Raw genomic sequence first — 6,525 nt, forward strand, 5'->3', positions numbered from 1 at the left:
AAAAAAAAAAAAAAAAAAAAAAGACCAACTGAGCATGGTGGAGCAAGCCTTTGATCCTGACACTCAGCGACAGAGAGACAGCCCACAGTGAGGCAGTTGGTCGATTGCCTGGCCTCTTCTCGCCATCACTAGACATAAGATCTCCCTCCACACTGGGAAACCGCAGAGAAAGCTGAGCACCCTCCTCTGCAGCCAACCAAAAGTTAAGAGGCCAGGAGGCTAGCACAAGCAAACGGTCAGACGGTCAAAGAACTCTCTCTCTCTCTCTTCGAATCTATCCCAGGAAGTTGCTAAAAATTGGGACAGTCAACCACATCCCAAGAGCAAGGCCTCAGGGTGTCTGTCATCTGCTGAGACACAAATCCCAGTGACCTGTCCCACCCCATCTCACTACCTTTTTCTTTCAGAGAGTTACGGGGCCAGCCAGCTGTCAGACGCTGGGTTTCTATTCGGCCCCGTGGTTCTTCTTCCCAAAGTCCCCAAACAGAAAGTTTCCTCCAAGGACTTAGACTGACTCTTCACCCACAGGAAGTGCCTCCTGGGCAAGGGTGGCCCTCTCCACCTGCTTCTCCTTTTGAAATGAAGACCTCCCATCCGGAGCTGGAGAAATGTCTCAGCAGTTACGAGCACTTACTGCTCTTGGAGAGGACCCAGACCAGTTCCCAGAACCATATGGCAGCTCACAATCTTCTATCACTCTGCTTGCGGGGAGAATCTGACACTGTCTTCTGGATAGGAAGTCTTTTTCTCTGTCTAGCCTCTTCATAAGGACATCTGTGTGTCCTCACCCCCATCCCCACCCACCTTGTCCCTATTGGCCTCAGGGTGCTAGAAAGCCACCAGCCCAAATTTTACTCTGTGTGGTAATCTGCAAGAATGACTTCATTCTCCCTCGGTGCTTCCCAGTCAAGGCTCCTTGCTTAGGGGCTCTCTTCTCTAAGATAGGTAAACAGGCTGTGGTTCCGTCCTGATCTGAAGATCTGGTAGAAAGAACCTCAGTCTTCAGGATGTACCAGTACGCAGGCTCAACCTAGCCCCAGTTCTCCATTCTGGTGCCAGGTGCTGGGTTGGCAGAGGGGTCCAAATCAGTCATACCTAAGAAGACCCTGGCGCCACCAAATCTTCCTTTGTGGGCTAGCTCTGGCTGACAGGCATCTCCTACAACCTCTCACTCTACTCCCACAGGAATATCCTCCTGTGGAGGTTTTCATAGCCCAGATGCTAGTGTCTCCAGACACGACAGGGCAGTAGAAAGCTCCTCTCCAAGCAGCCTGGTTGTGTTATCTGGCATGATCCAGCAGGACTCTCACCCAAGCCTAAATCTGACTCATGTGTCTCTATTCCCCAGAGAGCACCCCGCCTCCACTTTAACTTGGCAAAGCCACAGACACTAGTGAAGCAGGTGGCTCCCACATCCTCTCCGGGGTCCAGCCCAGAAAGCTCTGAGCCATGCTGTCCTCCCCTCTGGTCTCCCCTAACTTAGACCCTCACAGCTCCTGGCCTTGAGGAGCTGCCTTACCACCGACCACAGTGAGGTTTCAGAGTCCCGGCAGCCAGGGTGATGAGTCACTCCCACCTGACAAACCTGTCCCGCCTTCACCGCCCCCACACGTCTAGCAGGGCTCTCCTAAATTCCCTTCTATCCTTGGAGCTGAGGCCCTCCAAAGGGGGCAGGAGAAAACTTCCATTTAGGGCTAAAGATGTAGAGCGTTTGCCTAGCATACATATATGAAGCCCTGGGTTTGATCCCCAGCATGGTATAAGCCAGTGCTACATGCCTATAATGCCAGTACTTGAGAGGTCTGAACAGTTGAGAGATGGCTGATTGGGTTAAAGCTAAAATTGGACCCACAGGACCCACAGGGTGGAAGGAAAAGGAAAAAAAAAAAAAAAACCCTGAAAGTTGCCCTCTGATCTCCACAGATGTGCTGTGTCCTGTGCATGCTCAAACACACAGGCACACACTAAATAAATAAATAAATAAGATGATGATAACAAATGTTTTAAAAAGCTTGCCAGGCAAGGCAGCACACACCTGTTATCCCAAGGAGCAGGGGCTGCTGGGTCTCTGTGAGTGTGAGGACTCCTAGTCTAGATAGCAAGTTCTAGGCTAGCCAGGGCTGCACGTCGAGACCCTGTCTTCAAAAAGGAAAGATAAGAAAAAGTCGTTCAAGGTCGATCTCAGAGGCTAGCCTAGGCTACATGAGACTCTGTCAAGAAAGGAAGGTGGGGGGAGGGGGGTGCTTCCAGGGCTGATGACGGATTCCATAGGAAAGTGCTTGTCTACGTTGGTGCAAGGTCCCAGATTTGGTCATTTATCACCCAAAAGAAAAGAGGGGATGGGTGGAGAAATTCTTCCGGAGTTGTCGAGGAGCCAGAGAGCAGCATGAGGTCTGAGCTTAACTCTCTCTGGAGTCTGGCTGGGCACCACTGGGCAAGTTGCTAACTTTCCCTAAGTTGTTGAGGAAGACAACAACGGCAGCTGCCTCTGTAAGCATGATTAGTGAGAACCATTGTGAAAGAGCTTGGTACCAGATCGTCGTCTTCTGGCTTTGAGTGACCATCAGTCAAGTAATTTCTGGACAGCTTAGGTTTCTTTATTCCTGAGGTCACTGAGCCTAAGAAGCAAGGTGCCCTGACCCAGGCTGCGCAGGTAAGGACACACTGTTCAGAGACTCAAGGTAGCTTCAGTCCAAGTCTGTGTCCCAACTCTCAGAACTGCCCCCTTAGACTATCTAGATCGCTGTCCTTCTGTGGACCAGCCAAATGTGTCACCTTGTTCTAAAGTAGCTCTGCAGGACAGGACTTCCTCTCCTGGGCCGTGGCCTGTGGGCCCCCAGGAAGGAAATCAGTCAATCAGGCTCCGCCTGACCTTCCGTTCCCACAGGCTGCATTCTCCAAGTCCGACCTTAGCAGGCCAGACGGCCGCTCCAGGGGGAATAGGGTGGAGCTTGGGTGCGGGGGAGGCTCCTGTCACCCAAGCCCAGACTTGATCTGGCAAGAAATGACTAATCAGATCCTACCTTGGCTTCCCCTCCCTCCTGTCCGGTCAGAAGCCAGCTTGGGCCGGGCAGCTCCTGGCCACACTTCCTCAATACTGTCTTTTCATCACAGCCACGAACCAATCAAATTAGCTAAACTAATCATTTAGCTCATGTAATTACAATGCCTTCCCCTCCTCCACCTTGGCATGGAGAGGAGGGGAGACAGGCTGCAGGAGCCTAAACATCATATCTCCCCCTCCTCCCCACCCCCTGTGCTTCCTGGAGGTGGTCACTTATGTTACCCCCCACAGGACCTAAGGGGGTTCCTCAAGGGGAGAGTCTGTCTGCCATCCCTACTCTCCAACCAAGCACCACCAGCAGCCTCCAGGTGAGTCACAGCAAGCAGCGCTCATGACCGGCGCCCCACCTTCCCTCTGCTTCAGGCTAGCGCTGGCATTCCTGCTCGGTCCCCCGCAAGAAGGCAAGAAGGCTGATGGGGAGGGACCTCCAAATGCCTACGAAAAGGCCACTCTTCGGATTTGTATAACCAGTGCAAGGGCGAGTAGAAGTTCACAATCCCAGCCAGAGAAGAGCTCTCAGCACACGGGAGGCAAGGGGAGGGCGCGATCACACTTTGCAGCCTGAGGGTGCCTGGCAGGGAAGAAACCTTCCACAGCAAAGACTTCCTCCTGTCCCACTTTCCCCGCCAAACACTCAGGAAAAGAGTGGGTGGAGGAGGGACTTCTGGCGAGTCCTCTAGAAAGAATGCACCTTCATAATCTAGAAACCCAGCGGAACGGCCAGCAACATTCCTGCCCTATGCTATCCTGCCTCAATTGTCAGCCAGCTAAATAAAATGGGGGAGTTAGGGACAGACAGATCACTCTTCCTCATCTTCCTAGTTTGGCCCAGCCCTGTCCCAACCCCATTCCTGGGGAAGGGGCAGAGCTTGGGAGGACAGATACTTAGCAGGCCTCATATAAGGGGGTGTGGTGGTCTCGGGAGGAGGGGGAAGGAAGAAGGCACTTCCCCTTTCAGCAACGCCCCCACCCCACCCCCATTGGTCCCTACCTCAGGCCTTAGGGTCCTGGCAAACAGGATGGAGGTGGGGGCAGGGAGAACAGGGTCAAAGCGCACACACTGGCCTATGTTGAGCTTGGAGCTGACTGGGGGAAGGGGTTTTCCTCCAAGAAGTACCACCAAGCCTAGAATCAGCTCTCAACAAGGAGACGAGAAAATCCTAGAAAAGGCTCCCATGGTTACTTTCTCCTGGAAAGTTTGGAGTGATTTCTCAAGAATGGGTTGCAGATATCAAAAGATATTGCTGTTTCCCTATCAACACTTTGGAAACCACAGCTACTAAAAGCTGGGCGAGTGCTTCTTAAATTTTCTCTACCGGCCCAGACTCCAGGCCAAGCCACCAGTGTCAGACATCGGTAGGGCACTGAGCCCAGACCCTTCACCAGTTCCCCAGTCACCCTATCCCACCTCCGTAGGAGAAGGCATTGACCGGCGTACACTAGAGCGGAGGGAGGCGCCACAGGTACAGCTCGGAGCTGCAGGGCAGGGCCTCCGTCTTCCAAGCGCTCACCTGCTCTGCTCAGCAGGTGGGAATTGCGTCCCTGGGAAAATGTGCACTCGGCCCCCACAGTTTGGAAAGCTGGGCGCAGACAATAGGGCCCCACCCAGGCCTGGGGGAGTAGGGAGGGAGGGAAAGCGAGGATGACGCGTGGGGTGCGGTGAGGGTGGCCCCAAAGAGACTAGGCAGCAAGTTTCCCGAACGGTAAATTCCTGTCACCGTGAGCTCCGGGACCAGGCGGAGCGGGTCAAAGTCTGCTCGGTCAGCTCCAGGGGAGAGTCAGGGACGCCGTGTCAGAGGAGCTCTGGGGCCCTGGGGGAGGCGCGAACTCCGAGGCACCTGCCCTAGTTCCTCCCCACCCTTCTCAGACCTGCGGTTCACCGAGCCTGGAGGGGCGCTCCAACCCAGATTGCTTGTCCCAAGGGTCCCGCGCCCCGGACCCCAGCGCGCCCCCTGTCGCTGGTGTAGGATGCGCTCCCTGACATCCGCCCTCACCTGCCCTGAAACCGCTGGAACCAGCCTCCCGGCCGCTTGCTGTCCCTACTCCCCCGCAGTGATTCGTACCCCGATCGGGTGTACCTGAGCGTGGAGCCGGGCTGAGCCGAGTCGGGGTCGGGTCTGGCCGGGAGGGAGCCGGCGCGGGCAGCGAACTGAGCTCGGCGCGCTCGGGCGGCGGCTGCTCCGGACTCTGGCCAAGGCAGCAACTCAGTAACCGAACAAAAGGCAAAGGGACCTGACAGCCAAGCCACACCTCTCGCCCCCTCGAAGCTCCGCCCCCTAGGGAGACTCCCACCCTCTAAGGCTATCTCACTGGCTGCCCAGCCTGACTATCCCATCGAGGGGCGGAGCCTCGCGCCGGGACCTCTACCACGGCCGCCTCTGTTTATGCGCTCACCATTGGCCCCAGGGACTGCCACTCGACTCTAGGGTGGACGCCAACTTGAGGTCTCATCCTCACTCTGCATCTATTGGCAAATAGAAAGTTTCTTCTTTACGATTGGACAGAGGGCTGTCAGTAAGACTAAGGCAAAAGCCAATGGAACAGGTGGGGCGTGACTTGCCCCACCCTAGCCCTGAGCAGGTAAGACTCATTATTCTCCCCTTCCCCCTACCTGTCCAACAGGTGAGTCAGGGGGAGGCATGGGAAAGGACTGACGCCTTCACTAGCCAGCCAACTCAGCGTCAGGCTTATTCATTCTTGCCTCAACGTAGTAATAAGATGTTTGTAAAGCATTTCATAGGCTTTGTGCTAGGTTGGGATTTCAACCCCCTACAAAAGATGGAGTGTTCCCTGATCCCTTCTGTTTAGAATTAGAAGGCCTGGGTTTGGGTTCTCCCCTTAATCTTTGTATGACCTTAGGCCAGTTAGTGTACCTTTCACCCTGTATCTCTTCTGTAAAGTGGGCTCATTAGCTTTATCTATCTTAGGTTGGAGAGATTAAATGAAATAAGCTTTGTTGTAGCACTTAAACAGCTGAGGAATGTCAGTATTTAAACCAATGAAACAGTCAGTTCAAGACAGTTCTTCAAAAGTGCTGGAGCAGCCAGGCAGTGGTGGCACTCGAGGAGGCAGAGGCAGGCAGATCTCTGTGAGTTAGAGGCCAGCCTGGTCTACAAAGTGGGTTCGAAATGATCCACGTTAAAAGAATATTTTTAATGGGCTTGTGTGGTGCCTCAGTTGTGCAGATGTGACAACCCGAGTCTGATACCTCATGGAGGGAGACAACAGCCAAGTCCCACCGGTTGTCCTCTGTCCTCTGATCTCCCGCCTTGGCACAAGTGCCACACACATAAAAGTAAATAAAATGTAATACGATTTTAAAACTATGCTCCAAAGAAACTTGAAGGTTTCTCTGCCACCTTTCTCCTCACTTCAGCCAATTGGCAGCAGGGGAAGGCTAGAGTCGCCTAGGTGGAATTAGAGGAAGGATTGGAGCTTCTGAATAAACTCTGTGTGTCCGC

General features: G+C 53.9%; 1 protein-coding gene and 1 long non-coding RNA gene across 7 annotated transcripts in view; one reads left to right on the top strand and one right to left on the bottom strand.

The window, feature by feature from the left end:
* Jup (junction plakoglobin) overlaps positions 1–5,333 on the bottom strand; it is a 27,841-nt gene extending 22,508 nt beyond the window's left edge. For 2 of the 6 annotated variants that reach the window (XM_021176737.2, XM_021176738.2), the window contains exon 1: positions 5,143–5,333. The gene's annotated coding sequence lies outside the window, so the exon portion shown is untranslated. Of the gene's footprint in view, positions 1–5,058 lie in introns of all 6 variants that reach the window. The other 4 variants (XM_029483773.1, XM_029483772.1, XM_029483771.1 and 1 more) reach the window with 3 other exon arrangements.
* Positions 5,334–5,547: 214 nt separating this feature from the next.
* LOC110304182 overlaps positions 5,548–6,525 on the top strand; it is a 5,926-nt gene continuing 4,948 nt past the window's right edge. Inside the window, exon 1 of the long non-coding RNA XR_002379026.2 lies at positions 5,548–5,644. This is a non-coding gene — a long non-coding RNA (uncharacterized LOC110304182). The remainder of the gene's footprint in view (positions 5,645–6,525) is intronic.

The sequence above is a fragment of the Mus caroli genome, chromosome 11 (genome assembly GCF_900094665.2).
Source record: "Mus caroli chromosome 11, CAROLI_EIJ_v1.1, whole genome shotgun sequence".
NCBI classification, from domain to species: Eukaryota; Metazoa; Chordata; class Mammalia; order Rodentia; family Muridae; genus Mus; species Mus caroli.